The sequence below is a fragment of the Rhinatrema bivittatum genome, chromosome 1 (genome assembly GCF_901001135.1).
Source record: "Rhinatrema bivittatum chromosome 1, aRhiBiv1.1, whole genome shotgun sequence".
NCBI classification, from domain to species: Eukaryota; Metazoa; Chordata; class Amphibia; order Gymnophiona; family Rhinatrematidae; genus Rhinatrema; species Rhinatrema bivittatum.
In genome coordinates, this window is record NC_042615.1 from 149,103,221 (window position 1) to 149,128,922 (window position 25,702).

Genomic DNA, 25,702 nt, shown 5'->3' on the forward strand with positions numbered 1-25,702 from the left:
CAGCGGGGTCCGGGAGCGATCTCCTACGCTCGTGACGTCGGGGACAGGAACCAAAATGGCGCCGGCGCTACCTTTGCCCTGTCATATGACAGGGCAAAGGTAGCGCCGGCGCCATTTCCATCAACGCACCCGTGGCCTGAGAGTGGAAGATCACAACGGGACCCCCCCACTGGACCCCAGGTAATTTAAGACATTTTGGGGGGGGGTCCGGGAGGGTGGGGGATTTATTTTAAAGGGTCGGGGTGGGTTTTAGGGATGTTTTAGTGTGCCGGTTTTTCCCGCCCTCCCCCGATTTACGATTTACACGATATTTAAAAAAACAAAACCGCGACGATCCGATTACCTCCCCCCCCAGCCGAAATCGATCGTTAAGACGATCGATCACACGATTCACATCTCTAGAAGATAGCATGTAATGGAAAATGGAATCTACTCTGAAGAGAGAACATTATTAAGTGGAGAGCCACAGTGATTGGTTTTGGGATCGGTTCTGTTCAATATCTTTGTGAGCAACGTTGTGGAAGGGTAGAAGGTAAAGTCTGGCTATTTATGGATGATACTAAGATCTGCACAAAGTGGACAAGCCTGAAGAAATAAAGAGAATGAAAAGTGATTTAAGAAAACTTAAAAACTAGTCAAAGACTTAGCAAATGGGATTCAATGCCAAGAAATGCAGAGTCATGCATCTGAGGTGCAGTAATCCAAAACAGTAATCCAGTAATCCAAAACAGTAATCCAAAACAGAAACACTAATGTGCACATACTGGGAGAAGAATCTTGAGGTGAAAGTGTCTAGTGAACTGAGGGCGGCAAAGCAATGTGACAAGGTGATAGGTAAAGTCAGAAGAATGCTGGGCTTTATATAAAGAAGAATAACCAGTAAGAAAAAGGAGGTGATAATTCTCTTGTATTGGTCCTGATGAGGCCTCACCTGGCATACTATGTTCAGTTCTAGATACCGTATCTGAAAAAAGATAGAGGCAGGATGGAGGTGGTCAAGAGAAGGATGACCAAAATGGTGTGGGGTCTGTATCAGAAGATTTATGAGGAGAAAATGAAAGGTCAGAATGTATATACCCTGGAAGAAAAGATGTGCAGGAGAGAGAGGATACAGACCTTCAGATATTTGAAAGATTTTAATGATTGCATGTTCCTCAAACTTTTTCCATTGGAAAGCAAACAATAGAACTAGGGGGGGGGGGGGGGTCACAATATAAAACTTCAGGGGGATCAAGTCAGAACCAATATCAAGAAATATTTCTTCATGGAGAAGTTGGTGGATTCCTGGAATGCCTTTCCGGAATAGGTGGTAATGAAAAAACAGTAAACAAATTTGAAAAGGCATGGTATAAAACTCTGGATCCCTAAATGCTAAACTTGGAAATTAAGAAATGGGTTCATGGGGGGGGGGGGGGTAACCAGCATGGAACAGCAGTTAGTACCCCAACAGAAGGCATGGGGATTACTACCATTAAACAATTAGGGGTAGATTTTCAAACGGTTACGCACGTAGGTTACGTGCGTAACCCCCGAAAACTTACCCCAAACCCCCCCTGCACCCACCGAGCCTATCTTGCATAGGCTGCCAGCGCGCGCAAAGCCCCGGGATGAGCGGAAGTCCCGGGGCTTTCCTGGGGGGCGTGTCGGGGGGCGTGTTGCGGCCGGCGCGTCATCGGGGGCATGTCGCGGACGTGTCGCGGGCATGTCGCGGCCGGCACGTCATCGGGGGTGTTCCGGGGGCGTGGCTGCGGCCTCTGGACCAGCCCCTGCACCGGACCATGGCGCGCCGGTAGCCGGCCCGGCGCGCACAAGTTACGCCTGCCTTGGGCAGGCGTAACTTATGCAACAAAGGTAGGGGAGGGTTAGATAGGGCCGGGGGAGGTGGGTTAGGTAGGGGAAGGGAGGGGAAGGTGCAGGGGGGTGGAAGGAAAGTTCCCTGGGAGGCCGCTCCGATTTTGGAGCGGCCTAGGAGGAAACGGAGGCAGGCTGCGTGGCTCAGTATGCGCAGGCTGCCGATTTTGGGCAGCCTTGTGCGGGTCAACCCCGGATATTAACAGATACATGTGGCTACTCACGTATCTATTGAAATCCTGCGTACTTTTGTTTGCGCCTGGTGCAGGAACAAAAGTACGAGCGCACGTAGTTTTATAAAATCTGCTCCTTAGCTTTCATGATTTTGACGCAGCTGCAGCATCGCTCTCTACTTCAACGGCATAGTGGTTGTGGTGGGGGAGGGGGGAGGGGAGAGGAATTGCATTCCGATTACATCTAATGCTGGGCTCTGACTTTTAAAATCCAAAGTACTGATTACACAGACATTAAAGAAAAAGAACAGGACTGCTTCTATGGCTAAGTCCAAAAGCAAAGCACATTCAAGCATCAGCAATATATGAATTATCAAGAAGGCTGCTCACCCTATAAAAATTTGCTAGCAGTCATTTTCTTATGTGTTTGATAGTTGCTTGGTTTTGATTGTTAATATTACTACCCTTAACATAAGGATTGGGGGGAACCTGCATGGAGAGGTAGTTACTCCCCTTAACAACGACATGGGGTATCCTGCATGGAGAGGCAATAACTACCATAAGAAACTTGCTGGTCAGACTGAATGGTCTACCATGTCTTTTTCTGCCATCATCACTTATTTACTATATAGTCCTATCCTTGTCTAGCCTTTGTCCTGTCCAGTTCTGTTCCTTGTCAGATATCCCAAACCCTGCCCTTGTCTTTTGCTCCAAGTCTGCACTTGATCCCAGCCCTGCCTATATCTATCTCCTGCCTACCCTCAGTATCAGCGCTGCTTCCAGCCCTGCCTGTACCCAGCTCCCACCCTGTGTCTGAATCCAGCACCAGCCATGATGTTTGCAAGAAGGCAAGTCATCCCAGCCACCCCCAAAGCCCAAGGACTCAACCTGCAGGGGAAGGGGCTGATTAAGCAGAAGACCAGCTCCCGTCCTGCCCTGCAGCCCTGTGCTGCTTCTGCAGAGGTGATCCATGACTCCAGCCAGCTGAACTGTGACAATTAGCTGTAGAAATTGACTTTTAAAAAAATTGCGTGTCCCATTTGTAGGTAGACTTGTGCGCACGTTAACCTGCAGTGAGAAGAGGCGTTCATATGGACAGGGTGAATGTGGGGTTTACACTTATGCACATGAAGGTGAATTTTAAAAGCCCAGCATAAGCTAAATCCAGGAGATATGCGCACAAGTCAGGCTGGTGTGCGCTGAGTATGTTTTAAAAGCCGCCCATATATGCGCGATTGCTTGTATCTTCCCATATGTGCACAAATGAAAAGTTCCAAAAATGGGTGGGGAAATGGGTGTAGTCTGGAATTTAAACTTGAAATTAGCGCATAAATATGCACACAAGGGTGCGCCAAAGTCTCCTACTATTTAACTTTACTTCTGCTATGAGAACGTGCAAGTTGTCAAAATAAAAAAATCTAGACAGATCGGCGGGGTTTTAAGGGATGGGTCTAACAGGGGAGAAGGAAAGTTATTAAACTAGGGGGGTTTGGAAATCGTATCCATTACCTGGGCAAACTGGGAAAACTGGTAATGGCGTCTGCGCAAGCGTCTTTTAAACCCCCCCCCTACTCACACGGTAGAAGCAACATTTACGCGCATAGGCACAAATCCACTTAAAATTGCTCGCACATGGGCACACATTCAGGCTGTTTTATAACGTGCGCATCTATGCGTGTACTGTATGTTATAAAATGGCCGCATCCCTGGGCGCAGGCTGACAAACAGGAGCACATGGGTGCCCATGTGCCTGTTTAAAACTTTATCAACCAACAAATGGTACCACAAGTATAAATTAAACACCTCTCATATGTGCAAAACCAAGTATATGTAGGCCCCTTACTTCAAGGGTCTGTATTGTGCAACAGACTCTATTATTGTATAGGGTCACCTTGCTTTAATATAAATTTATCTGTTTTTAGTTATTTTTTCTATTATCATAAGATCAATTGTCACAAAATCTCCGCAAATGTAAGGAGGGGACACAAATACTCATCTACTCCATGGTAGTTCAACCCGACACAGCTGTGTTTCGGACGATGCCGTCCTGCTTCAGGGGGTGTCCTTCAAAGTTTATATTTGAGAGCGTAGTAAGACAGCCTTCTGCAAATTCCTTGGTATTGCTTCTTTTTGTAATCCACCGTTTAAAACTTACCATCTTACTTTTGAATTTTCTAGAGTATTCACATATCTTCTACCAAAAAATCTACCTGCCCAACTAAGCAAATGTAAATGTAAGTGCTGCAATTTTTCAGGGATCATTTTCAAATGGACAGTTTGCAAGCACTTTCCCTTTCAAAATTAGTGTAAAGACTGCTTTTAAAAAGTATTTGCAAACTTGGAACAAATGCAGGCAGTTTTAAAATTACCCTTTTTATGATTTGACCCTTTTATGATATGCTTAAAATCCATTTCTTATTATAATTATTCTTGCTTTGATGTTTTTCATTGATGTATCTTATACTTTGAAGTGAATTTACTAAGCGCAAATTTATTTTGCAAGATTCCAAGAAATGTGCAAAAGTGCCAAAAAATGCTTTATATAAAATGTTTCATTACATTCCTTTTGCAAAACAAGGGGGTTATTTTCTAAAGCTTTATCGCAAGCGAAAAGGGCCTTTTCGCATGCAATATAATGCAAATTAGGAGGAGGGGAGGAGTCGGGGCGGGGAGGGGAGGAGTCGGCGGTTGCTTCCCTGCCGGCGATAATGTTACTAACATTATCGTCGGCAGTAGTGCCCCGAATAGCACCACCTTTCACGATGGCGCTATGCGGTGTGAAAGCCGGCAGCTGGCGCACAGACATGGTGCGAAGGCTGCGGGCTTTCACAGGCCCACACCTCCCTTCGCCCCCCCTCCCCCACTGTTTTCGCAGGATTCATCATTCTGCGAAGAATGATGAATCCAGGCCCAAATTTGCAAAAGTCCCCTTAGCTGTAGTAAACCTTTGTGCATAGTCTGCCACATGCAAATGTTTATTTAAATTCCTCCAATGAGTTGCTGCAAAATCTTGCAAAGCAGCTCATTAGGGAGGAATTTGTGAAAACAGGCACATGAAAAAAGTATTTGGCGACCTGGGAAGAACGAGTCTTCATGCGAAGCACCACATGACCTACATGAGTGTTACATTTGGCGGCTCACAGGACTGCCCTGCGAGCTGATTCACTCATCCCCCACTGCTGACAGATGCTGTCGGAGGCCTCCTGCTGTAGCAGAATGTCGCTGTCACTGCATGCTGCCGACTGCCCTTGATGACAGCACTCCACCGTCCTCCCTTAGGCGCATGCACATAATATAGGACCTGCGTTGGGAAACACGGAGCAGCGCCTCCCGATGATGTCAGCTGACTAGGCTACTAAGCAAGGCTAGACTAGCTTATGTCAGCTGACTAGGCTACTAAGCAAGGCTTCCTGGTTCCTGTTCTCCTGTGTTCCTGAGTCCAGCCTTGTCTTCCAGCCTTTCCTCATCCAGTCTATCCTCGTATAGCCTCATTTTCTCTAGCCTTCCTCATCTAGCCCACCTTGTCCAGTATCTTCAATGTGTGTCTTCATCCACCCTTGGCCTGACTTTACAGATCTTGTCCCCTTGCTTGGGCCTGACCATGATTGTCTGCTGACTGAACCTGTCCCCTTGCCTTGACCTGACGACTCTTGCTAGCCACCCGCCCCAACCTTGGCCTCCCTCTGACTCAATTACTCTGCTGCCTGCCATGACCCTGGTGTACTTTGGACTCCAGTTCTCTTCACCAACCTAAGGACCCGCCTAAATCCTGCTGGCTGCCAGAACCCAAGAGCTCAGCCTACAGGGGAGTCAGCTAGTATAGGTGAAGCTCCAGACTGTCCCACTACAGGGCATTTTCGTCAGCTGCCAGCATAGGCTTTGTGGGTTTGGCTCACACACCCGCTACCCTTCATAATGAGGGCTCCTCTTTAAAGTGAAAGAATCTTCCTGGAGGGCCAATGGCTTCCCATCCTAATCCCCTGCCTGATCCCCTTAGGGAGGGCAAAATGTATGATAACAATGGGACTTTTAGAAACCCTGACCCCCAAGATGTCCCCTTTCTTGCTCTTTTTTAAAAAGTATATAAACAAAATCTGCCCCCTTCTCATTTTCCACCGCTCTGGAACATTCCCCCAGGCTTATCTAATAGCAGAGGGGGATTCTTCTTGGGGCAGAAGCATGGGGGAATCCTGCAACATCCTGGGCTCCCATTTTTAAAATGGTACCAACTGACTAACTCCCTGCATTCACTTTGCAAGTGCTATATTGTACAGGCTTTACATTTTAAGCAGGCATTCCTGTGGACATATGTAAGTCAGGAGAGAAAAATTATCTCATGCAGATTCCATTTTCAAATCTATCTGTAATTTTCAAAAGGTTTTATATGTGTAAATGGGCTTTTTAAAACTGCTATGATATGTTACTTTTACACAAGTAACTTCTTTAAAAATTCACTCCCCTGTGTGTTGGTTTCCATGAATACACACATAAATAGTTGGCACAAATGTCCAGGAACCCACAAGAACATCCAAAGTAAAATTACATGCGTATTTTCACTTTAAAACTTTGTGCAAAGTCCATTGATGAAAATTATTCTCAGACATTAAAAATTACCCTTCCCGTGTGTGTTTTTAAAAATTTGTAAAAGAACTGACCAAGCAAAAAAACCCCTGGAGTTATTATAAAAGGTTTCTACTCTAATAGCCATGAAACTAATCAGTCCACTGAAAAGGTTTTCTCAGCTACAAATTTAATTTCTATATCACTTCCAGTACCCTTACAATAGTGTGATTCTCTCTACTTGCTTTACTAATTTGTGACACAGCAAGGTTGTTTGTGTAATGTACTAAGTTCAATTTTCCATTAATAATTTCTCACCAGTACCTTATTTCTACACAGACATTGCCAAATTAATATTAATTGCAAATGTGAAACTAATTATGTTGATGAAATTTACATTAAGTATTAATTATATTCTCAAAGTACTAATTTAAATCTTATCTGTGCACTGTTTTCATTTTTAAAATTTGATTTAATCTGTTCATATATTTTATTCAATTTTTCTTCACACTGACAAATGCCTTTATTGGTTTTATGCCATCAAAAATTATCTTTCCTATTCAAAATGGCATTTGTTAGCAAAGAATGTTTCTTTTCTCTCTGCTTTGCCCTGACACATAATTAGAAAAACAATAAACTCAGTGTGGTGAGTTAAACCACTTCTCATGGCTGAGGATTTGGTGCTAGCATGTAAAATGACAGAATGCCCCTGAGGCGTCAAGAAATTACTCAAGGAATACCAGAAATATGTGGTGTACAATTAGAATACAAAATAATGCACTTATGGTGATGAAAAGTCTGTATACATATACATTTAAGAACAGTAATTGAATAATTATTTAAGAATAAATAATGTAAAAATGCATACATGAGCAATCTGTTATGTAAAATTGATAATGCCTCACAAATCTGCTTCACTTTTTTGAAGGAGTTAATAAATTAGTGGATAAAGGTGAACCGGTAGATATAGTATACTTGGATTTTCAGAAGGCGTTTGACAAAGTTCCTCATGAGAGGCTTCTAGGAAAAGTAAAAAGTCATGGGATAGGTGGCGATGTCCTTTCGTGGATTGCAAACTGGCTAAAAGACAGGAAACAGAGAGTAGGATTAAATGGGCAATTTTCTCAGTGGAAGGGAGTGGACAGTGGAGTGCCTCAGGGATCTGTATTGGGACCCTTACTGTTCAATATATTTATAAATGATCTGGAAAGAAATATGACGAGTGAGATAATCAAATTTGCAAATGACACAAAATTGTTCAGAGTAGTTAAATCACAAGGAGATTGTGATAAATTGCAGGAAGACCTTGTGAGACTGGAAAATTGGGCATCCAAATGGCAGATGAAATTTAATGTGGATAAGTGCAAGGTGATGCATATAGGGAAAAATAACCCATGCTATAATTACACAATGTTGGGTTCCATATTAGGTGCTACAACCCAAGAAAGAGATCTAAGTGTCATAGTGGATAACACATTGAAATCATCAGTACAGTGTGCTGCGGCAGTCAAAAAAGCAAACAGAATGTTGGGAATTATTAGAAAGGGAATGGTGAATAAAACGGAAAATGTCATAATGCCTCTGTATCGCTCCATGGTGAGGCTGCACCTTGAATACGGTGTACAATTCTGGTCGCCGCATCTCAAAAAAGATATAATTGCAATGGAGAAGGTACAGAGAAGGGCAACCAAAATGTTAAAGGGAATGGAACAGCTCCCCTATGACGAAAGACTAAAGAGGTTAGGACTTTTCAGCTTGGAGAAGAGACGGCTGAGGGGGGATATGATAGAGGTGTTTAAAATCATGAGAGGTCTAGAATGGGTAGATGTGAATTGGTTTTTTACTCTTTCAGATAATAGAAAGACTAGGGGGCTCTCCATGAAGTTAGCATGTGGCGCATTTAAAACTAATCGGAGAAAGTTCTTTTTCCCTCAGTGCACAATTAAACTCTGGAATTTGTTGCCAGAAGATCTGGTTAGTGCAGTTAGTATAGCTATGTTTAAAAAAGGATTGGATAAGTTCTTGGAGGAGAAGTCCATTACCTGCTATTAATTAAGTTGACTTAGAAAATAACAACCGTTATTACTAGCAACGGTAACATGGAATAGACTTAGTTTTTGGGTACTTACCAGGTACCTCCTAAGAGTGCATGAAACCACTAACGTAATTGGTTAAGGCTTATGTAAAGCATAGGACTGCCAGGGCAAGACCAAGATTCAGCAAGTAAAGTAGGGAAAGGGGATTTGGAAAGAATCTCAAAAGGCAAGCAGAGAAGGATGCACCCTAGGGTACTAAAAGTAACTTGGAGCAGAGGCAAGAGCGTGGCAATGGTGATTAAAATCAGAAATAATAGGAGCAGAGTAACACAGCAAGAAGAATGGCAGCACACGCCCCAAGATGTTCATAAGGGCTAAGGCAGGAGGAAGAATGGTATAAAAAAACTAGGCTATACCTATGCAGTATATTACAGTTGTATATTTCAATGTTACACCCAGTAACTATTACAGTGAGTGAAAAAATGTCTCCCAAACATTGTGCATGGAATCACAAACAACAGAAATGTGTCAAAATCTCCCAAGACATAAAGTGTGAGGAATTTCAAACATCACAAAGTCATCAAAATTCCCCAAGGCGTAGAGTGTGAGAAATCACAAGCAGGCCAAGGCATACAAATTCCCAAGGCATAGTGTGTGTGGAATCACAAACAGTATAAAAGCATCAAAATCCTCTTCCCCCCCTCCCCAAGGAAACATGAGAGGGGCAAAGTAAATGAACAATAGCTGTATGAACAGGCTAAGGAAGTAAAGGCAGCACCAACAATATCATTAATAATCCCAAAGGAACCACACAATGGCAAAATGATACCCAAAATGGCAGAATTTTTCAAAGGCACCATGAGAGAGCCTGGAGCAAGCAAAGAAATAGTGACAGACTTATTCATCAATGTGTTTTATGGAGAAATCATCGCAGTATAGCCAAGAAAGATGCAAGGTAGTAAAAATAGGCTGGTCTTGTAAAGATGTACAACAAAACAGTAAGATGAAGAACCAGAAAAGAGGTGGGATGGGAGGAATTTTTAATTTGGGAGAGAAAGACCCCAGAATAGCAAAGGAAGAGGTAGGGTGGGAGAATTAGGCTGGGATCTAAGCAGCAAAGATTAAGACACCAAATCTTTCAAGGTAGATAGGGGTATGGTAACTAATTAGGCAGAGTGGCAGCTAGATTACCAAAGTGGTATATCAGGAGCATAACAGTTAGGTTAGAATGTCAGCAAGTCCTCCAAGGTACTTTCAATTGACTAGCCACTCACATGGAAATTATAAAAATCCCAGCAAAGGAAGACTGATTTTTGAAAAGATGAGTTTTTCCATAAATTCTGGCACCAGCTTTGTGTGATGAAAGCTCATGATGTCCCCTTCCATTGACAAGACATTGAATGGGCATGCTGGTTGGTGGGAAGAAAAGATAATTCTGAGCAACCTTGGCCAGGTCTGGCCAGACCATGGACTTGGGTGCCCAATAAGTCAGCATATCTGTGTCCATTCCTTGATGGGATCTGTTAGATAACTTGTATCAGAAATTTGTGATAGGGTCTCCTTTGCTTGAGTGGGGCAAGGGTCTCTCTTGCCATCTGCTTTAGCTAAAGCCTGGTTGAGGAAAGATGGTTCTGTGATGGCAAGCTAGCTTTGGTATATTGAAGTAGAGGAGTAACTGCTAGCTGTCAGGATGCTGCTCATGTCTGCACTATTCTCTTAAGTATCCATTCTTTCCTGCACTCACTGTGCCTCTGCCTCTGCCTCTGGCATAGCTGTTAATGCACCCTAGCTGCCAGTATCTCTTTCACATATGTTAGATGTGAGGACTGAAGGGTGAGACTCATTTTCACCCATGATTCACAAAGTATTGCAAGTAAGTATAATTTTCTCTCAAAAGTTTCAATCTCATGTGCACCTGCTGTTGGAAGGAGTCCATAAACTATTTCTGTTCTCTCTTGTTCATGGAAACGTTCTAACTTTTTCTTCAATATATCTACTGGTTTCCAGAATGGCACTTCTGGAACTCATATCTTCCATGGCATCCATGCAGATTCTCAGGATTTATATCAGCTGCCTCATCACTAACCAATCATTATGACCCAGGGAGTGATTCACGCCTGTCTCTGTTTCCAGAGATAGAACATGATGGGGTGCCTGCTGCTCCACTAACTTCAGCATAAAATATGTGGAATTCCATAAGATGCCACCATCTTGAATTAGACACTTTTGTGGCATCCTGTATTCTTCCTATTTCTGATGGAGAAGCTGACCACACATGATGCTTTGATGAAAAAAGCCCTGCTATTTTCCTGTACTTCTCTCAAGTACTTCAATGCTGGAATCCTGTGTTCTCTGAGTCTGAGCCTCAGGGATTCCCTCAATGTCAGGTGCAGGATGTGTGCAAAGTAAAAGATCCTACAAAAGCCCTCATCTTTTGATATGGTCCCACATAGGAGGCTTGTTAATAAAATGAGAAGCTTGGGAGTGAATGCCAAGGTGGTGGTGTGGGTTACAAATTGCTTGACTGATAAGAGAGAGGATGTAATGGTAAATGGAATCTACTCTGAAGAGAGAAACATGTTAAGTGGAGTGCCACAGGGATTGGTGAGGGACCAGTTCTGTTCAATATCTTTGTGAGTGATATTGCAGAAAAGATAGAAGGTAAAATTTGTCTATTTGCAGATGATACAAAAATATGCTGGCGCGCCTAGACGCAACCCGGGGGCAGTTCCGGAGGGCACGGCCATGCCCCCGGACCGCCCCAGGCCGAAACCACGCCCCCGGGCCCGCCCCCGAAACGCCGCATCCCACCCAGAAAACGGCGCGCTGCTCGGACCTGCCCCTGACACGCACCCGACACGCCCCCCTCGGAAAACCCCGGGACTTACGCGAGTCCCGGGGCTCTGCGCACGCCGGTAGGCCTATTGAACATAGGCGCACCGGCGCACAGGGCCCTGCTCGCGTAAATCCGGGCGGATTTACGTGAGCAGGGCTCTTAAAATCCGCCCCTAAGTGAACTTAATAGCAGGTAATGGACTTCTCCTTCAAGAACTTATCCAATCCTTTTTTAAACACAGCTATACTAACTGCACTAACCACATCCTCTGGCAACAAATTCCAGAGTTTAATTGTGCGTTGAGTAAAAAAGAACTTTCTATGATTAGTTTTAAATGTGCCCCATGCTAACTTCATGGAGTGCCCCCTAGTCTTTCTACTATCCGAAAGAGTAAATAACCGATTCACATCTACCCGTTCAAGACCTCTCATGATTTTAAACACCTCTATCATATCCCCCCTCAGTCATCTCTTCTCCAAGCTGAAAATTCCTAACCTCTTTAGTCTTTCCTCATAGGGGAGCTGTTCCATTCCCCTTATCATTTTGGTAGCCCTTCTCTGTACCTTCTCCATCGCAATTATATCTTTTTTGAGATGCGGCAACCAGAATTGTACACAGAATTCAAGGTGCGGTCTCACCATGGAGCGATACAGAGGCATTATGACATTTTCCGTTTTATTCACCATTCCCTTTCTAATAATTCCCAACATTCTGTTTGCTTTTTTTGACTGCCTCAGCACACTGTACCGACGATTTCAATGTGTTATCCACTATGACACCAAGATCTCTTTCTTGGGTTGTAGCACCTAATATGGAACCCAACATTGTGTAATTTTAGCATGGGTTATTATTCCCTATATGCATCACCTTGCACTTATCCACATTAAATTTCATCTGCCATTTGGATGCCCAATTTTCCAGTCTCACAAGGTCTTCCTGCAATTTATCACAATCTGCTTGTGATTTAACTACTCTGAACAATTTTGTGTCATCTGCAAATTTGATTATCTCACTCGTCATATTTCTTTCCAGATCATTTATAAATATATTGAAAAGTAAGGGTCCCAATACAGATCCCTGAGGCACTCCACTGTCCACTCCCTGCCACTGAGAAAATTGCCCATTTAATCCTACTCTCTGTTTCCTGTCTTTTAGCCAGTTTGCAATCCACGAAAGGACATCGCCACCTATCCTATGACTTTTTACTTTTCCTAGAAGCCTCTCATGAGGAACATTGATTGCCAGTGTAATTTGACTAAGGTGGGATAGATGTGTTCAGGTTGTTTAGTACCAGAAATAAGCTACGCAGCAGAATTAAGCAAGAGTTGGAATGATTTGATATGAGATGCCAGTGTATAGGCTATTGCAATAGTCAAGAATTGGAAAGATGGAAGCTTGAAGCATGATATGAACGTCTGGTGGATGGAGTAGTTTTTTAACATTGGAGAGAACACAGAGTCTGTAAAATCCTTGTGAAATGACTTGCTTAATTTGAGGATGGAAAGAGAGAGCATTGTCGATGAGGACACCTAAACTTGGACATGGTTTTGAATGGGAAATGAATGACCTGCTAAAGTTATGGATTTTTAGTTAAAGGTTGAATGAGGACTATGTAAGCAGTATGGGGCAGATTTTAAATGTTACGCGCGCGGGGTACATCTGTGCACGCTACATGGTGCACACAAATGTACACCTGATTTTATAACATGTGCGCGCTGTCGCACGCATGTTATAAAATCCAGGGTTGGCGCATGCAAGGGGGTGCACACTTGTGCACATTGCACGCGCCGAGCCCAAGGGGAGCCCCGATGGCTTTCCCCATTTCATTCAAGGCTGCTCCGAAATTGGAGCGGCCTTGGAGGGAACTTTTTTTTATCCCCCCTACCTTTCCCTCCCTTCCCCTATCTAACCCACCCCCCAGCCCTAACTAAATCCCCCCTACCTTTTCTCAGGAGTTATGCCTCAGGTAGGCGTAACTTGTGCATGCCGGTTGGCTGCCGGCGTGCCATACCCCGATACAGGCCGCTGTGCCGCACTGGGGACCGCCCCCTGACCGCCCCCGGCCCACCCCCCTGGCCGCCACCATGCCCCCGGCCTTGCCCCCGGACCACCCATTTTGGAAAGCCCCGGGACATACGCACATCCCGGGGCTTGCGTGCACCGCCGAACCTATGCAAAATAGGCTCAGCGCGTGCAGGGGTATGTTTTCGGGGGTTACACACTTATCTTACCCGTGTAACCCTTTGAAAATCTACCCCTATCTGTCTTTACCTCAAGCATTTGTTTGGAACCCCTTCTTCTTTCCCACCCTGTCCCTTGGTGCTCCCTGTCCATAGGATTCATGCTTACCACAAAGTGGGAGCAGCTGCCTTCTGTCCCTATGTTCACAAACTAATGAGTGCTCTGGTCTATACTTACTACATTGGGAGCTTATCTCTGCAGCACAAAGAACCAGTGCAGCTCCTACTATGCTTGTTGTGTGCACTCTGGCACAGACCTATGTATTGAAGCTGCAGATTGGTCAGTTTACTACTTCTCTCCATTTGATCTGTGCAGTCTTTTCTATTGCATCTGCCTTTCAGGTCGATCCAGTAAAGTGTGCTCCGTTGGAGCGCACTGTCACCCTGCTCTGGACGCGTGTTTTCCCTTACCCCTTATTCAGTAAGGGGAGGAAAACACGCGGCCCACCCGCGGCACCTAATAGCGCCCTCAACATGCAAATGCATGTTGATGGCCCTATTAGGTATGCCCGAGCGATCCAGTAAGTAAAATGTGCAGCCAAGCCGCACATTTTACTCTAAGAAATTAGCGCCGCCCAAAGGTCGGCGCTAATTTCTTCTGGCGCCAGGGAAGTGCACAGAAAAGCAGTAAAAACTGCTTTTCTGTGCACCCTCCGACTTAATATCATAGCGATATTAAGTCGGAGGTCCCCAAAAGTAAAAAAAAGTAAAAAAAAAAAAATAATTTTTTTTGAATTCGGCCCGCGGCTGTCGGGCCGAAAACCGGACGCTCAATTTTGCCGGCGTCCGGTTTCCGAGCCCGTGGCTGTCAGCGGGCTCGAGAACCGACGCCGGCAAAATTGAGCGTCAGCTGTCAAACCCGCTGACAGCCGCCGCTCCTGACAAAAAGGAGGCGCTAGGGACGCGCTAGTGTCCCTAGCGCCTCCTTTTCCTCGTTTGCACCGCGTCACCTCATTTAAATACTGGATCGCTCGCACCGGCGAAGGGCCGGTGCGTGCGCTGGGAGAGCGGGCGTTCGTCCGCTCTCCCACGGACTTTACTGGATCGACCTGTATGTTTGCCTTATGCTCAAACTGCAAAAGCAATACTGTGTATAACTGCTTATAATACCACCTGAGTCTTACAGGCGTCTGGCTGCTGTTGCAGCAGTGAGGCAGATGGCAAGGCTATGCCAAAACAGAAAACTACAGCAGTGAGTGGAGAGACAAGACAGCAGCAGCTTAGTGCTCCCTAAAGCATGGCACTCTACATGGAGGCACTGGTGGCGCATGCATAAACCTGGCTCTGCTAAATGGAATTAGCTAAATTAATGGATTATTTTAATATGGTATATTTGAAAGTTGTTTTTCCCCTCAGTGGTTCCATAATTGTACCCTATAGTGCTGTTCATCCTTGGCAAATAGGGAAAAATTGAGGTGCAATATTAAATTGCTATGTTAACACATGCAGATTACAATGATAATGTAATCTATTGTAATAATACAAACAAATCTAAAATCACACCACCATAAATCCCAAAGTGCATGTTTATTTTATAAAGCAGATTTTGTTAAAGCAAATATAAGTGTTTATGAAGGGATTATCATTTTATGAGAGCCTCAAGATTCTATAAATCAAAAATGTATTAGTTGGAGTTCATAATTAAATATTTAATCCCAGGGAATTGACAATCTATGTTCCTGCAAAAGTTAAGTCCCCTTGTATCTCTTTTATATTATACTATAGGCTAGAAAGTCTCTTACATAGCACAAACATGTAGAGGAAATATGTTTCAGTCTTCATACTTTGCTGTACGGAAACCTTTCCTATCTCTCATTGATTTAAGAATATTCAAAACATCATTACTTATGCAAAACCTAATAATCAAGTTACCTACATTCTACTAGCATTATTCTAGTTCTTGTATGCTGCATATAACATGCTGATCTGCACCACAAGCTGATTAATGATGCAGACTTTCCTTTCCCTCCCCTTCCATAGTAAACATTTTATAGCTATTTATATTATTTTATGACTATTTTACATTTGTTTGCTTTTGTGTGTGGCATATTCTTTTGCATGCTAGGTGCCTTGCCACTCCAAAGTAAAGCCCCTTTCAGGACAGCCTACTGCACTCACCCACAGTGCTCATTCCAATAACCTCTCCCCTTCTCTCTCTTGCCCTCTTGCCAGTCTCAGATCAGCTCCAGAATATAAGGGTGTCAAGTCTAGGCAAAGCTCCCCTGAGTGCCCTTGCTGTAATAGCCATAACACTATGTTTCACTACTTAGGTCTCACCTCCTCCAAATGCCAAAGATGTGTGTGAGAAAGTGATGTGCATTCATTTGAAACAAATGGCTAAAATGCAACAGCTATCTTAAAGTCAGCTAGCTAACTTTATCCAGCTAACATTGAGACAGGTCTACAGGCCGACCAGACTTAGCCCCATATATTATGTGGCTAACTTATTAGCCAGCTAGTCAAGTAAGTACCCAAATCTTCATTTAGCTGTATCACTTCTGAATCTGGCTCTCTCCATTTTTTCTATTGAATTTTACAGGGAAATTCAGTTTGAGTAAAAGAAAATGATTTAAAAAGTTCTTGAAAGGTAGCAAGAAGAATTGGCATTGGCAAAGGGTTTTTTGTTATCTTCACTGTTGCTGTTACAGTGCTTGCACTTATTGTGAGAGGGAGAGGGTGAGAGGCAGAGGTGCTGCATTCTGTGTTCACTGGGGCAGGATAGTGGAGACAGAGAAGCAGTGAAAGCAGTGACATTTTGTCCCTGTCTGATGTTGCGCAGTGCCCTGCTTAAAGTGCAGACTATAGAGAACCCTTCGTGTTCAAGACTGGTGCCATAGATATTTGTACAAATCAACTCCTCTAGTTATACTTTTTATCCATTATAATGACTACAACTTTGGTGATGTCAGTTTTACTATGAATACCTCAGAATGAATCTGTAATACCACCCCCTTAAACCCCCACCCCACTTTCTGAAACCCACCCCGATTCAAAGTGCCCCTCTACAGTGATACATATATAGAGAGTATCAGACTGACTCTACACAGAGTCTCTCTCTCTCTCTTTCTCAATATTTTCTCTGAAATTATTTGTGTTGCATTATTTATCACATGCATTAGGGCATTATTGCATGCTTTAAGTTCCTAACACAAATTGATAAGTGACCCAATTGGTTAGCCAGGTAACCTCTAGATTCATCAAAATGCTATAATATCGCATGGATAACACCGGTAATAACAAAAATTGGCAGCTTTCCGCAGTGCAGAAGTAAGTAATGTACACCGTGGTATGTCATTGCAGTATGCAGTACTTTATTACACTACACGATATTTTTTCCTACTATAAATAATCATTTCCTGTCCTTCCTTCTTTCAAGGTGTTATGCTCGCTCCGCGACTGGCTTCACTCACCCCTCGCCGCCCGCTCGTGGTAGCCCTTGGTTTCCTGGCAGCGGCATGGAGCTGCTGCCAACGCACATCACCCCAGTCTAGGCTCTACGAAACTCCCACTTGTGTGGCGGCCGAGATGCCACCAACCTCCTCTCATGACCAGGCCCTCCCTAGGCGTGCACTAGCCCATTTAAAGGGCCAGCGGTGGGAAAAGGGTGCTCAGCACCCACTGATGATGTCAGTCCCTTCGGCCTATTTAAAGGCCACCTCTGGCTCCAGCAAACTGACGGCAACATTTCCAAAGTTCCTGTCTCAGCATCCCTATCTCAGCTTTCCTGTTGCAGCATTCCTGCTCCAGCACTCTGATCCCGGCTCTCCGGTCCCAGTGCCTCTGCTCCAAGTCCTGTCATCTCCCCCTTCGTGTCCCATCTCTGGCTTAGGACCTCAGATCGCACCTGACCACCATCTATTACTGCCTGCCTCTGACCTAGAATCGGACCTGACCACCGCCTACCACTGCTGCCTGCCTCTGACCTTGGACTGGACCTGACCACCGCCTTCTGCTGCCTGCCTCTGAACCCGGACTGGACCTGACCATGCTTCTTCTGCCTTCCTTCAGTCTCGCCTGACCCATGCTGGGCCTTCCTCTGGTCCCAGCTCCAGTCCCTATGGACCAGGCTTGGCCTGCCTCTCGCCTGCTTCGGGCTCATGGCCCCCGAAACATCTGTCTCTTCTGGCCACTCTCCCAGGACCAACCACACAGAGGCCCACCTAAGACCAGCCAGCCCTGGCACCCAAGGGCTCAACCTGTGGTGAATGAGGGCTAGTAGTGGCAAAGCTCCTGTTGGCCTCTGCTTCCCGTTTGGCCTCGCCTCCCGATAGTGGGATCTGTGGGGTAGTGTTGAGGAGTTCTGGTGGTATATTTTTGCGATTTCTGACTGAGTTGTGCTGTTTTCTGTTGTTATTTCTTTCCCTTTACCTTGGTCTTCTGTGATATTTGTTGGAGTGAAAGAAAGTAAGTCCAGTCTGTCATTTTCTGTGGAGTGGAGGAGGAGCGGAGGAGGAGTGTGAGGAGCGGAGGTTGAGTATGAGGAGTGGAGGAGGAACACAGGAGGAGTATTAGGAGCAGGTAAGGAGTGTGAGGAGAAGTGTCAGGAGCAGGTGAGGAGTGTGAGGAGTGGAAGAGGAGTATCAGAGGCGGGTGAGGCGTGAGAGCAGAAGTTTCAGGAGCGGAGTGGGTGTGAGGAGGAAAACATGAAGTGTGATAGGCCCCTGGAAGAGAAGAGAGAAGAGGGGTGAGGATAGCAGGATGAGGAGGAGGCAGAGGGAGTGGGAGGAGGAGGGCAGGAGTGCCACGGGAAGTAGGAGTAGGAGTAGGCACAGAGGGTCAAATAGAGACAGGCAGGAGGGAAGGGATAAGAGGGTGGGCTGGGAGAATGGGTTAGGCATAAAAGATTGGTGGGAGGAGTACGGCAGCTTAGGGTTAGAGAGAGAGGTGGCAGATGGGATGGGAGTTGATAGGGCAGAGTCAGGTGACAGGGGAAGGGATGGGAGAGGAGAGGAGAGTGGGATGGAGAGTGAGGGCAGGGAGGACACTTCTCTGGGAGAGGAAGCGGCACCTCCTTCTAGCAGTCAGCCAGCAGTACAGCAGAGACTACGTGCAATCAGGTTCAGTGTGGCAGAGAAGGAGCTACTTATCACTGGGGTCCTGCAGCACTACACCAGTCTCTATGGAAACAGAGCATCCAAGACATCCAAAGCAGCTAAAGGGCCAATTTGGCACAACATTTCCCAGGCCATCACCTGGCACAACGGCATTCAATGAAGCGGGAAGCAGGTCACCCATCACTACAGAGAGATCAAGGCCCATCTGAAAGTGAAGGTAGCAGAGTGCTTCAAATACATGCATCAGACTGGAGAAGGGGCCCCCTGTCCCATTGTCATGACAGAAATGGAGCAGTGACTTATCGAAAGACTGGGACTGGATGTGTTTGAGGGCATAGATCCGTTGCTAGACACTACGGGTCTGATTTTAAAAAGCATTTACATGCGTAAAACTGGGTTTTACGCATGTAAATGCACTTTACTCGAGTAAGTGGGCTTTTGAAAATTGCTACAATATATGCCATTGAATCGTCCATAGGATTTACTCGCATAAGTGCACTTTACATGAGTAAATGGCTTTTGAAAATTGCTACAATAGTAGTTACATTTATGCACGTAACTCCTTTGAAAATTACCCCCTACATGAGCTGCTGCTGTTAAATTGAACTTACTCATAAATGGGCAGACAGCAATGGGTTTACACAAAGGGGGACTTTTACTAGGCATTTTTTTTCCATTACAGAAGAATGGTAAAAAGACTTTAGTATAAAAGCCCCAGACATTGCCATTAAATGCTAACTTTTGCCTTGAATCATCAAACATGTTTCCCATACTCACAGAATGGGAAAAATACTTCACTGACTCATGCCCTGTAAATAAACAAAGTGCACCTGTGATGGCAAAAAAAAAAAAATTCTTGCTTGCATATGTTCTTAGGAATTGTTTTTTTCCTTCTCTGTTTCCACAGCTCTTGAGCAGGAACGTACCAGTCCCAGCCAGGAATGCTCAGGGATGAGCCGGGATGTTCCAGGGATGAGTCGCCCATTAGGGATGTGAATCGTGTGCCCTATCGTCTTAACGATCGAAATCATTTGTCAGGAGAAGAAAATCATGTTTGGCACGATTTTTTAGTTAAAAAATCGTTAAAAATCGTTTTTTCCGATTAGTGCGCACTAACTGAAAATGATACAATTTGACACTTTTCAGGTCAGTTAAGGTCAGTTTAGGAATGAATATGTATTCCTATTGGCTGCCCTCTTATTTATTCATGTTACCAAGGTTCCCACTGACAGTATATGGGGGATGGGAAATGGAAACAGTTGATAGCTTGACAAAAAAAATAATGTGATCAGTCAATGTGACTAGAACTTGTGCCCTAACCCTGATACCAGGGGTGTTGTGATCTTCCTGCACACAGTGCCCTAACCCTGGCACCAGGGGTGTTGTGATCTTCATGTACACAGTGCCCTATCCCTATTAATACCAGGAGTGTTGTGATCTTTCTGCACACAGTGCCCTAACCCTGGCACCAGGGGGGTTGTGATCTTCATGTACACAGTGCCCTATCCCTATTAATACCAGGAGTGTTGTGATCTTCCTGCACACAGTGCCCTATCCCTATTAATACCAGGAGTGTTGTGATCTTCCTGCACACAGTGCCCTAACCCTGACACCAGGGGTGTTGTGATCTTCCTGCACACAGTGCCCTATCCTATTAAAACCAGGAGTGTTGTGATCTTCCTGCACACAGTGCCCTAACCCTGACACCAGGGGTGTTGTGATCTTCCTGCATGCAGTGCCCTATCCCGCCTGCATTACTAGTGAGAGGCTGGCTTCACAGACAGGGGGGAGCTTCCTGACCCTCACTCCTCCCCTCCCCCATGTCCCAGCCAGTGAATGGTGTGTGGGTGAGGGGGGGGAGGATGGTGAGGCTGAAACAGCTCCTTCCCTGCATTACTAGTGAGAGGCTGGCTTCACAGACAGGGGGGAGCTGCCTGACCCTCACTCCTCCCCTCCCCCATGTCCCAGCCAGTCGCACATGCTCAGTGCTGTTCCCCCTCACCAAGCTGGAGTCAATGTGTGCAGGAAAGGAGACCTGCCTTTTTCCCAGCTGGAGTCAGTGTGTGTGCAGTAAAGGAGATCTGCCTTGTCCACAAGCTGGAGTCAATGTGTGCAGGAAAGGAGACCTGCCTTTTCCCCAAGCTGGAGTCAATGTGTGCAGGAAAGGAGACCTGCCTTTTCCCCAAGCTGAAGTCAATGTGCTGTAAAGGAGACCTGTCTTATCCCCAGGCTGGAGTCAGTGTGTGCAGAAAAGGTGACCTGCCTTTTCCCCAAGCTGGAATCAATGTGTGCAGTAAAGGAAACCTGCCTTTTCCACATGCTGGAGTCAATGTGTGCAGTAAAGGAGATTTGCCTTTTCCACAGCTGGAGTCAGTGTGTGCAGTAAAGGAGACCTGCCTTGTCCCCAAGCTGGAATCAATGTGTGCAGTAAAGGAGATCTACCTTGTCCCCAAGCTGGAGTCAATGTGCTGTAAAGGAGACCTGCCTTTTCCCCAAGCTGGAGTCAATGTGCTGTAAAGGAGACCTGCCTTTTCCCCAAGCTGGAGTCAATGTGTGCAGGAAAGGAGACCTGCCTTGTACCCAAGCTGGAGTCAATGGGTGCAGTAAAGGAGACCTGCCTTGTCCCCAAGCTGGAGTCAGTGTGCTGTAAAGGAGACCTGCCTTTTCCACAAGCTGGAGTCAATGTGTGCAGTAAAGGAGACCTGCCTTATCCCCAAGCTGGAGTCAATGTGTGCAGTAAAGGAGACCTGCCTTGTCCCCAAGCTGGAGTCAATGTGTGCACATAATGCAATGCACAGGAAGCAATGATGTGACTGCTGGAGTGGTGCACTGCCTGCCTACCTAGGCTTGAATATATTAATGCTGCAGTACTAATAAAAATAAATTATAATTCTGCTAAAATGCCACTAGCCTCACCAGTGACACTAGGCTAGTAGTGTCACTGGTGAGGCTAGTGGCAAACAAGTTCTAGTCACATGAGTGATGATCATCACATTACTTTTTTTGTCAAGCTTCCAACTGTTTCCATTTCACATCCCCCCACCCATTACCTCAGTGGGAACCTTGGTAACATCAATAGATAAGAGCACAGCCAGCCAATAGGAATACATATTCATTCCTAAGTGACCTTTACTGACCTGGGAAGTGTCAACAATTTGTATCGTTGGTGTTCGTGAGTTTCCAGTTCCATTTCCCATCCCCCCAACCATCACCTCAGTGGGAACCTTGGTAACATCAATAGATAAGAGGGCAGCCAGCCAATAGGAATACATATTCATTCCTAACTGACCTTCACTGACCTGGAAAGTGTCAATTTGTATCATTTTCTGTTAGTGCGCACTAACGGGAGTTAGTGCGCACTAACTGGGAGTTAGTGCGCACTAACTGGGAGTTAGTGCACACTAACGGGAGTTAACGATTTTTAACGATAAATCGTTAGAATTTCTATTGTATTGTGTTCTATAACGATTTAAGACGATATTAAAATTATCGGACGATAATTTTAATCGTTGAAAAACGATTCACATCCCTATCGCCCATTACCCTTCCTGCAAAGGCCCTTAGTCATGGATGCTGAGACACAGTGTGAGCAGGAAGAGGAGCATCAGGAGGCACAGCAATCACAGGGCCTGTATGTAATGCAATCTCCAGGCTCCAGAAGTTCAATTAATATAGACCTGGATCTTGACGCATTAATGGACTGGCAACATTTGGAAGAGCAGCTGCCAAGAAGCAGCACCCCACGCCACTCAGAGTCAAGCCCAACTATGCCCACACTGGAGCCTCTGACATAGTCATCATCACTATCAACAACATTTGCACTATTGCACCAACCACTGGCAGACCCCAGACCTGCTCCATCAGGATCCCCGTCAGCAGCCCCCACACCAGCTCCATCAAGGCTCCCACCAGCAGCCCCCACACCACCACCATCAGGCTCACCAACACCAGCACCTCCAGCAGGCATCTCATCAGCAGAGGTTCAGCAGTTGTGGTAACAAATCAGGTTCCTGCAAAGAACTGTACAGCAGCAAAACTGGATGCTGCAGAAAAGCATGGCAGCCAGCATCCAAAATGCTAACACCATTGCTGCTGCCATTAGTAATCTAACAAATGTGATGACACAAATCCTGCAGCACATGCCACACCTGCCATTGGAATCATCAGCGACATCCCTTGGATCGACACCCCACAGCAGTCCCGCCAAATCACAATGGTGCAGGGGTAGGACCCTCAAAACAATGCCCCGCTCCAAGTTGGAAGTCACAGCATGGCAAGAGGCATTGAAAAGAGGAAAGCCCTGTGTTTTGAAATGTATTGAAAAATACAGGGATGCACTCTTCATGGAGTTGCATCCCTGTGCTGAATAGATGAAGAAACCAGCTCATCGTCTGCTCTCAACAGAGTTGCTGTGCTGTCTAGATGGCAGAAACCGGCTCATCGTCTGCTCACATCAGAGTTGATGTGCCATCTAGATGGAAGATACTGGCTCATCGTCTGCTCACATCAGAGTTGCTGTGCCGTCTAGATGGAAGATACTGGCTCATCGTCTGCTCACATCAGAGTTGCTGTGCCGTCTAGATGGAAGAAACAGGCTTTTTGTCTCTTCACATCAGAGTTGCTGTGCCGTCTAGATGGAAGAAACCGGCTCATCATCTGCTCACATCAGAGTTGCTGTGCCGTCTAGATGGAAGATACTGGCTTATCATCTGCTCATATCAGAGTTGCTGTGCCATCTAGATGGCAGAAACCGGCTCATCGTCTGCTCACATCAAAGTTGCTGTGCCATCTAGATGGAAGATACTGGCTCATCATCTGCTCACATCAGAGTTGCTGTGCCATCTAGATGGAAGAAACTAGCTCATCGTCTGCTCACATCAGAGTTGTTGTGCCACCTAGATGGAAGAAACTGGCTCATCATCTGCTCATATCAGAGTTGCTGTGCCATCTAGATGGAAGATACTGGTTCATCGTCTGCTCACATCAGAGTTGCTGTGCCATCTAGATGGAAGATACTGGCTCATTGTCAGCTCACATCAGAGTTGCTGTGCCATCTAGATGGAAGAAACTGGTTCATCGTCTGCTCATATCAGAGTTGCTGTGCCATCTAGATGGAAGATACTGGTTCATTGTCTGCTCACATCAGAGTTGCTGTGCCATCTAGATGGGAGAAACTGGCTCATTGTCTGCTCACATCACAGTTGCTGTGCCATCTAGATGGAAGATAACGGCTCATCGTCTGCTCACAACAGAGTTGCTGTGCTGTCATGCATATTGGATGATGTTATGTCAAGCATTTTAAAGCAGCATAGTCACTAACATGTGGTCTTTCACCCTCTGGGCCCATTAGGGCATACTTTAAGTAGCCTACAATGTCTTGCCAGATGCTGTCTCTTGTCATGCAGTCCTGTCTCTGGCTCCATGCTGTGGGATCCTGTCATCTCTTCTCATCTCCTGCAAGTGCTATCTCCATGCTGTGGGGTGTCATCTCTTCTTATCTCCTGCAAGTGCTAGCTCCATGCTGCAGGATCCTGTCATCTCTTCTCATCTTCTGCAACTACTGTCTCCACGCTGCAGGATCCTGTCATCTCTTCTCATCTCCTGCAAGTGCTGGCTCCATGCTGTGGGATCCTGACATCTCTTCTCATCTCCTGCAAGTGCTGGCTCCATGCTGCGGGGTGTCATCTCTTCCCATCTCCTGCAAGTGCTGGCTCCATGCTGTGAGATCCTGTCATCTCTTCCCATCTCCTTCAAGTGCTGGCTCCATGCTGTGGGATCTTGTCATCTCTTCTGATCTCCTGCAACTGCTGGCTGCATGATGTGGGATCCTGTCATCTCTTCTCAGCTCCTGCAAGTGCTGGCTGCATGAAATGGGATCCTGTCATCTCTTCTCAGCTCCTGCAAGTGCTGGCACCATGCTGTGGGATCCTGTCATCTCTTTTCAGCTCCTGCAAGTGCTGGCTGCATGAAATGGGATCCTGTCATCTCTTCTCAGCTCCTGCAAGTGCTGGCACTATGCTGCGGGGTGTCATCTCTTCTCATCTCCTGCAAGTGCTGGCTCCATGCTGCGGGGTGTCATCTCTTCTCTCTCCTGCAAGTGCTGGCTCCAAGCTTCTCTTTCTCATCTTGGGCCTTCTGCCTTTATGCTGCTCTGTCTCATCCTGGGCCTCCTGCCTCCAAGCTGCTTCTTCTTTTCCTGGGCTTCCTGCCTCCAAGCTGCTCTGTCTCATCCTGGGCCTCCTGTCTCCAAGTTGCTCTGTCTTCTGCTCCTGTGATGCTGATGGCTCAGTCTGCAGTCTGGCTCCTGCTGCCTACATGCTGATCTGTTTGCTCTTTGTCCTGCTGCCTACATGATAAGCTGTGCTGGTCTGGCCCTTTGACTGTCCTCTTTGAGTGCACTCTCTCAACATGCATTGCTTGGGGCCTTTACTCGAGTTTTGCTTGTCTGGCCCTAAGGCCATCCTCTTTGAGTGCACTCTTTCAACATGCACTGTCTGTGGTTTGAACATGTACACATTGTAGTGCTTTTTGTAGCTGTCATTTGACAGATATACTTGAGTTTTAGGGGTGTCTGTTTTAATGGAAAAAATGCTTAGTAAATATCCCCCAATGTAATTCATCAGTCTGCATTAAGGATAGCATGCAATACCATTATATGTCATCATGGTATTTGCATATATTACTGTACAGGTTAACACAGAATGTTCTGTAAATGAAAATGTACATTGTTCAGTGTTATTAGCTATCTTGTCTTTACAGAATGTGATAACCAAAGAAAACTGATGAATTTAAAACAGTGCACTACATTAAGGATGTGAATCGTAACCGGACTCATTTCCGGTACTGATTTTGGGTAAAAACCGGGGGAAATCTTCATTCCTGCAATTCTTACCCGTTTTCATCTGCTGTGTCATGCCAAAAAAAACCCAACACCCCGACCCTTTAAATTTAA